The 8928-nt window shown below is 40.3% G+C and overlaps 1 long non-coding RNA gene across 1 annotated transcript; it reads right to left on the minus strand.

The window, feature by feature from the left end:
- Positions 1 to 250: 250 nt before the first annotated feature.
- On the minus strand, positions 251 to 8549 carry LOC132805849 (uncharacterized). Its single transcript, XR_009640963.1, has 3 exons — positions 8316 to 8549; positions 6499 to 6581; positions 251 to 531 (listed from the first exon to the last, which is right to left on the minus strand). It is a non-coding gene; the product is annotated as an uncharacterized LOC132805849 (long non-coding RNA).
- Between the last annotated feature and the right edge of the window lie 379 nt (positions 8550 to 8928).

Here is an 8928-nt window from a genome sequence, read left to right on the forward strand (position 1 = left end):
TAATTAGGATTGAAGAACAAACTCAGTCCCACATGCCATGAATGAATTAAATAAAAAGACTGAAATACAGAACTGTATAAGGAAAAGAACAGTTAAAAGGTTGAGAGAAGAACAAATCTTTCAGTCATTATTCTAGATATATAGGTACAAGTGTGCATAAGCAATCAGAAATCATGGTCAGAGCTCAATTATTCTGAACCTTGTCATGGAAACCTTCCCAGTGTTTCCATGACTTCTTATTCTTGAGGCTTCACTTCTTGTATAAATGTACATTAATACATTTTAGCTGATCTTATTTTTCTATGAACATTATTCAACTCAATCCATTCCCTTAACGTAACCTTGGAGTAAATATGTGACACGTTGTTGAAATTGCCTTTTAGTCCCACATTCAACTCTTCCATTCCCTTAATGAAACCTAGGGACTGAGCGTAGACAGGCCACGAGTTTCTACAGGCTGCACTCTAGGACCAGCGTTGAATTCATCCGCCCAAACCTCTCGTGTTCAAGCAATGAAATCTCAGGATACTGCTGTTGAGAGATAACAATGGTATTAAACTAGTGCAGAAATTGAACACAGTTTGACAGGTGTGTTAGCACATGCAGAAATTAAATCCCTAAACGTTCCATATTCAAAATAGTTTTTGAAATTGTTGTACACTTTGCATGGTGACAGTTTTATTGGGTTTATTAGCAAAATGTTGCATTTGCAGCAGCAATGTCCATTTAAAAGATTGCAGTGGTTTGTTAGTTAGGGAATTATTGAATTACATTGCCCGAAACATTAATGGAAATAAAAGCACCCACAAAGACCATATTTTTCATGTGCCTATTTAAACATTCAACACACTTGGCATAAAACAGCACGGCACTAATAGATACTATAGCTGAAGGCAGATTTCAACATATTTCAAAATGCACAATTGCAAATTAACGTAAAGCAATCAAGTAACCAGGGTTTGTGCGAAGATTTGTAGCTCGGGTGCTCGTTGTTGTGGTTCTGTTCGCCGAGCTGGAAGTTTTTGTTGCAAACGTTTCATCCCCTGGCTAGGCGACATCATCAGTGCTCTGGAGCCTCCTGCGAAGCGCTTCTTTGATGTTTCTTCCAGTATTTATAGTGGTCTGTCCTTGCCGCTTCCGGGTGTCAGTTTCAGCTGTCCGCTGTAGTGGTTGGTATATTGGGTCCAGGTCGATGTGTTTGTTGATGGAGTTTGTGGATGAATGCCATGCCTCTAGGAATTCCCTGGCTGTTCTCTGTCTGGCTTGCCCTATGATAGTAGTGTTTTCCCAGTCGAATTCATGTTGCTTGTTGTCTGTAGTCACGAAACGACACGACCAGCTATCCCTAGTAGCCACACACTCAGACAACAAGCAACATGAATTCGACTGGGAAAACACTACTGTCATAGGGCAAGCCAGACAGAGAACAGCCAGGGAATTCCTAGAGGCATGGCATTCATCCACAAACTCCATCAACAAACACATCGACCTGGACCCAATATACCAACCACTACAGCGGACAGCTGAAACTGACACCCGGAAGCGGCAAGGACAGACCACTATAAATACCGGAAGAAACATCAAAGAAGCGCTTCGCAGGAGGCTCCAGAGCACTGATGATGTCGCCTAGCCAGGGGACGAAACGTTTGCAACAAAAACTTCCAGCTCGGCGAACAGAACCACAACAATCAAGTAACACTTCACAGCATTTTGAGGTAATTTGCAAAATTCTGCATGAAGATTTTGCATTTACTGTACATACAGCTTCTCAAGGCACTTAAATGTTTTACAGCCATTGCGCTGTTGGGGAGTTCAGTTACTATTGTTGGTAGGCAAATGCAGAATCCAATCTGCAAAAGAGATCAGTGAATATTTAATCTGCATTGGTGGTGTTGGTTCAGGAGGACTGTTAGCCAGGATGCTGTAAGATCTCTTTGCTTTGCTTCAAAAGTAAAGAGCCATATGATTGTTTTACATTGACTTGAATATATTGATCCAGGCCATAGTGTAATCTCTCAACTAAAAAGGTAGTATTACCAATAGAGCACTCAAATGAAGCTTCATTATAACTTCTGACTTGGAAAATAGGTGCACCAATATCGAGCCAGTTGAGACATATTGATCACACACTACTCTCGCAGATAATGAGAATCAAGACAAACAGAATGAAATGAAAAAAAAATCCATAGCAAGAGGACGACAAAGAGAAAAACAGCAACATAGAATGAATTAGAGTAGGGAAAAAAAAAGAGGCAGTTCCAGGAGGAAACAATTTTGATTTCACTTTCCTGCAAGTAATATCATGACAGACCAATTAATTGTCATTTTTATAGACTGTTTATGCTCCATATCAACCAAAAGCAAAAACTTCCAAAAGGCTTAGCAAGCAGAGTTTCTAACAGTCTGTAAACCTACCTAAAATACCACATTGATTCTTCAACTAAGAATGCGCTTGTTGCAAACCACACAAAAATGTCAAGAATTTATGGTGCAAGTACTTGGCTCAAAGCTCAAAATGTAAGTATTACTTGCTGATCTTGGATCTATTCTGGATTGTGAAACAGATTTACTCAAACTAGCATTTACTGTGGGCATGGAAAGCAAGGGGTTGGATGAAGATTGTTGCTATTTTGTTGCACACTTTGGGCCACTTCACAACTAGAAACTATGTAAGTGCCATTGTAAGACCGTGCACAACACAGAGCTGCTGCAGACTTCTAACATGCCTGATTTAACTTCAAAATTTCCAGCATATGTATTTTTTACTAGTGAACATCAAAAAACTAGTTTGATATGAAGTTAAGAGCACAAAACTCTGGGAAGTTACACTCAGTTCAGATCATCTGAGTTGAAAGTGAATGCAATGCTGACAGGGTAAAGAGGCTACAAAATAAATAATGCAGTTGCTACTTTCTCATAGCTTAGTACATCACAGTTATCAGTTATTTTTTTTTAAAAATTCACTCACAATGTGGGGATCACTGACTGGGTGAGCATTTACTGCCCATCCCTACTTGCCCTTGAGAAGGTTATGGTGAGCTTCTCATCGGGGGAGGGGGGGTTGGAACAGCTGCCATAGAGGTTGTGATGGTTGGAGGAGGTCAGTCATCTAAAGGTGCCCCATTTGGTAACGTCCTTGGCCCAACCATTTTCAGATTCATCAATGACCTTCCAAAGCTAGAGGTGGTGGTGGTTTTGGGGGGGGGGGGGGGGGGGGGGGGGGAGAGAGAGAAGGAAGAGAGAGAGAATTCAAGCATTCTGACCCAGTGGCACAGAAGGAGTGGCTATATATTCCCAAGTCAGGATGGTGTCCAACTTATACAACTAGGTGCACAAGTAACTTAGTCTCTCGAGCCTACTCCGCCATTCAATGTGATCGCGACTGATCTAATTTCTGCCTCTACTCCACTTTCCTGCCTGCTCGTCAGAACCCTTCAACCATTTACGAATTAAATATAATTTCGTTCCTAAATTTACAGTGTTCTAACATCCACTGCACTGAGGTACTGAATGTCATAGATCTTTGCAGACTTGGAGGGTAACTTGCAGGCGGTGGTATTCCCATGCATCTTGCGACAATACTATGGCTTTAAGAGTGTATTTTTGAAGATAGTTTGAGAGGTGGTGCCAAGTTCTCTCTTCCAAGCCAATAAAGTAAACCTTAAGGGGCCCTGGGTTTTATTTTAAAAAGTTAGAAGCAGCATGAATGGGTACAGTCAGGCTCCCACAGAACCAGGGCTTAGTTTAGCTTTCAGCAGTTGTTGGGGCTTTGAAAGCTATTATAAAGCTTTTTGCTGTCACCAACAAAGATGTAAGTTCTCTCTCTCTACTGGAATTTTCTCTTGGTGTTCTGTGCTCCTGGATTGGAGAAACATCGCATGTGAGACAATCTATTTTACTGAATTTGTCTTTGCCAAGGGAGTGCTTATGGGATGTTACTATATTGGAACACTTGCTGATTAGTAGTGAAATAATCTATTATTCTATTAAGTTTTCCAATTAGAGTTAAAGTTATACCAATTATTTTCTTTTGTTTGCATATTAATTTGATGTAAGGATAAAGTGTGTGTTACTTAAAGCCAAGTAGTGTGACCAATTAATTGGACTTGGAGCACAGCATCTTACACGAGCCTTTAAGACAGATTGGTTCTGGTCCAGGCTCTCTCTTTGATATATATGAAGGGAATTTGGTCAGCTTTGTAGCAATCTATTGCCTGCATTCTTCTAGACAATAGGGATTGCAGGTTTGGAAGGTGCGAAGGAAACTTCAGGAATTTCTAAGGTGCATCTTATGGATAGTACACACTACTGCTACTGAGCACCAGTGAAAGGAGTGAATGTTTGCAGACATGGTGCCAAACAAACAGGCTACTTTCCTGGATGTGTCAAGTTTCTTGAGCGTTGCTGGAGCAAAACCACCCCCCCCCCCTCCCCAGCCAAGTGCAGAGTATTCCAACATACTCCTGACTTGATTCTTGTGGACGATGGACAGGCTTTGGGAAAGCGGGTGGGTCAGTTACACACTGCAAGACTCCTAGCTTCTGACTTGCACTTGCAGCCGCAATAACCCAAGATGTTGATAGTGGGGAAATTCAGTGATGACAACACTACTGAATGTCATGGGGAAATATTAGATCCTCTCTTGGAGATGATCATTGCCTGGCACTAGTGTGGCATGAGTGTTACTTGTCAGCTCCCATCTGGATATTGTCTAGATCTAGCTGCTTTTGGAAATGGACTGCTTCAATATCCAAGTCATTTCGAATGGCAAGCATTTCACAATCATCAGCGAATATCCTCACTTCCAGCTTTATGATGGAAGGAAGACCATTGGTGAAGCAGCTGAAAATGGTTGGGCTGGGCCAAGGACATTACCCAAAGGAACCCCTGCAGAGATGTCCTGGAGCTCAGATGACTGATCTTCCCCCATCACAACCATCTTCCTATATGCCAGATATGACTCCAACCAGCGGAGAACTTTCCCTGGTTCTTACTAATTCATTTTGCTAGAGGTCCTTGATGCCACACGCGGTCAAACGTAGCCTAGATGCCAAGGGCAATCACACTCACCTCAGCACTAGAAATCATGATTTGATGTTGTTTTAACTGAAATTATTGAAAGTTGAAACTGTGTTTCCACCAGGGCACAATGGTAAAAGCTGCTGTGCATTGACATTACTGCTCAGATAAGAACAAGTGTCAAGTCTTAATTCTACTGAATAAAGCTGCTCAGTGGATGGGCAGCTCAGTGGTTAGCACTGCAGCCTCACAGCACCAGAGACCAGGTTCGAATCCAGCCTCAGGTGAACGTCTGTGGAGTCTACACATTCGCCCCGTGTCTGCGTACATTTCCTCCCACAGTCACAAAGATGTGCAGGTCAAGTGAGTTGGCTGTGCTAAATTGCTCAGTGTTAGGTGCATTAGTCAGAGGGAAACTCGTCTGGTTGGGTTACTCTTCAGATGGTCGGTGTGGACTTGTTGGGCCAAATAGCCTGTTTCCACACTGTTGGGGAGTTTAATCTATAAAAATAAGCATCATCAATAGGCTCATCACATCAAATCATTTCAAAATTCAAAATATTACTGTCCAACAACTGAGTTCCGTTAAGTTTATTGCTGACAAGCTTGTGAGGAAAATACACAAACAGTATGCAACAAAAGCTGCAAAAAGATATAGACGGTTAAGCAAGTAAATAAGAATGCAACAAATGAAATATAGTGACAAGTGTGAAGCTATTCACTTTGGAAATACAAAAAAAGAGCAGATTTCTTTTTGGAAAATGCTGGTTCAGAGAAATCTGGATGTGTGTGTACAATAACCACTAAGTTAGTACGCAGGTACGAGGAATTAGGAAAGGAAATGGTAAGTTAGCCTTTATTGCAAAGGAGTGGAGTTACCTCTAGGAGGAGAATTTGAGTATACTCAGTCTATACTCCCTATAATTAGAGGAATGAAAGGTGACATATAGAAATCTGAAGCAACATGACAGAGTATATGCTGGAAAGATGCTAGAGAGTCTCCAGCTACAGATCAGCCATTTAGCTTCAAGATTTAAACAAAAACAATCAAAGGTTCTGAATCTTTTAAATTCTCGACCACCAAACTGTAGATGCTTAGCCAGAGCATATTCAAGGCAGAGTTTGATTGATTTTTGATTACTAAAGGAACCAAGGTATCTGGGAATAACACAGGAAGGTGGCGCCAATGTAGAATATCAGTTGTGATCTTATTGCATGACAAGGCAGGTTTGAGGAGCTGAGTATTTTACGCCAAGCCATTTACAACTAATGGATCACTTCTAAAACAGTGTCATTATTATATGGCAAAATAGAACAGGCAATTTATACAATACATTACAAAAGGGCAAAACAAGAATCAAGGCTCCAAATTCTTATTATTCATGGCTCTGCAAGATTGCATGGCATGCAGATATTGAAATGGGCATAACTTATTTGTGCCATCAAACTTCCAAACTGAAATGACCTGACAATACTCACTCGATCGTGGATAATTCTCGTTTGGTCAAGGCACCAAATGGTGACTGTCAACAGTTATAGTATCAGAGTCAGGAATGAATGTCCTGGAAAAGAAAAATGAAATTTAAACAGAGAAATATAAATACAAAAGACAAATATAGAAAGTGGTAAGAAACAGATATGATCCAACAGCCAAGAACAGTATGCTTTACATTGCTGCGAATGAGGTGGACAAAGAAAGGGATGAAAGAACTGGGAAAACCAAAGATAAGGAACATAACAGAAGCAAAACAATTAAGGCAAGTTTGGATTGATCAGATTTCATGAGATGACAGATAAAACAAAGATTGTACAGGCAATGCTTCCTCTAAGGCGTAGAATCTGCAAGTTTCCACACAGGCCGTGCACACGCTAGCCATTTTAAGTTATCATGCAAACTAATTTATAGGGCCTGAAGACTTAAAATGAACTGTCTGTGCACAACAAAACAAATTAGGAGGGACATTGAACACAGTGCTTAAAAAGCAATTCCACAGGAAAAGTTATTCACTTATTCATGTGCTTTGTTGCAAATACAAAATCCATAAGTGTTAAATTGCCATTCATGCAAGTGTTTATGTTTGAAATCTTACCATCACTAGGAAGGTATTGTGGACAATGATCTCTAAAATTATTAAATAGCTATTCCATTAATTCTAAAGTATCTAACTGATTCATTGATTTGTGGCTTCATGATGTTTATGTTGCTTTTCTGTAAAATCTGGGCATACTTACCAATAACATAGATCAACAAAAGCCAAGGTGTAGCAGTCTCAAGTGCTTAAGGAAACCAATAAGATTTTAAATATACAAAAGTGCACAATTTACTAGAATACTAGTAGGTTTTCCATCGCCAGTCCAGCATGATCATCCTACCCATTAAGCATTTGCTTGTAGGAACCAGATGGGTAGCATCACAGACCTCAGAGGTCAAACTCCTACAGATTCCATTACCAAGTCAGAATGGGTAGTCAATCACCATTTGCTCTCTCAAATACATTGGCCAGTATGGCAAAGGTATCCACGAGATGATTAACTTGGTTCCATTCTCCCATCATTTGGTACGTTATGTTGGAGGCCAACTCTGCTGGCAGGCTCCGACTAACCCTGGTCTCCCTTGTCAATCATGAATCTAACTCTGCATTGAATACATTCAATGACCCAATCTCTAGGTAAAGAGAATTACCAACACTAAAAGGCCTCTGAAATCCAGCTCACCTTCCTCCCAGAAGGGAAGAGTCACTATCTGGGCAATAGACAACCAAAAGGTGCCCATCATGCCAAAAGCAGGCACCAGGAATCCTCAAAAAGCAATGTGGTGAGCAGCATAATTCACAACAAAAACACACATTTGTGCATTCTTACATACCGCCTGGAAATAGCATTGGCATATATCACATTCCATTAAATAATTGTTCCACCAGTTAGGGTTGCAAGGAGTGAACAGCATCCACCATCCTTTCTGCAACTCAATTATTATAGGTCCAGAGCCTTGGACGTTTGTAGATTTTCTCATACTTGGTCTTCAAGTTGTGCCCTTCAGCAGTTCTTCAAGGTTCAGAATTTATTTGTCACTATTGGTTGCGTCAAAGGATTTATGCGGAACAGCTTGAAATATGCCAGCCACCTTAGTGCTCTATTTAAGTTCAACACAGCCCAGGAATGCAATAAATTTGCTATAAGCTGCAAAAAGGAGCAAATTAATCCCTTTTTCTGACAATGTGTCTTCTATTTGTCACTATAAAGCAAGGTACAAAAGTCCACTATATCAAATATTTTCTTTCTGCGCATGCTCTTACCTTGGCTGCAAATAAATGTCTTGCTGGGAACTTTGCAATTTTTGACGTAAGTGATCAGCTGAAAAACATCAAAATTTTGATCCTTCACTCAGACTCGGTCAGATCAGACTCCAACGATTGTCTCCCACTCTGCTAACAAAATCGGCCTTAGGGTGATTTTAAACAGTGTGGTGCCTGCTCCAAAATAGACAAGTCACAGAGCCACAGGATAACATAGCTTTACTAGTTAAAACTAGACAATTCCATGTTCTTCTTGCAATTGATACAAAACTAAATGATGACAAAAGAAATTAAGATAAAAATAGAGAATACGGAGAGGAAAAAGACAAGACAGCACAGGAGTAACAGTTTCACAATGGTTTAATATGCGCTATTATAGTAAAACTTCATGAGATCTCAGCTGAATGTCATATTGTGAGGTGACTTTTAAACCGGTTTATCAGATGAAATAACATGTTGCATTTTATATAGCGCCAAAAGCCTCATCATATGAATTATGCCAAACTGCAATGATTAATAAATGCAGCAGCCATTTTGCACACAGCAATATCCCATGAACAGCAATGAATAAATGACAAGTTTGTGGTGGTATTGGGTCAGAGAGAAACGTTGG

Source organism: Hemiscyllium ocellatum, chromosome X (genome assembly GCF_020745735.1).
Source record: "Hemiscyllium ocellatum isolate sHemOce1 chromosome X, sHemOce1.pat.X.cur, whole genome shotgun sequence".
Taxonomy (NCBI): domain Eukaryota; kingdom Metazoa; phylum Chordata; class Chondrichthyes; order Orectolobiformes; family Hemiscylliidae; genus Hemiscyllium; species Hemiscyllium ocellatum.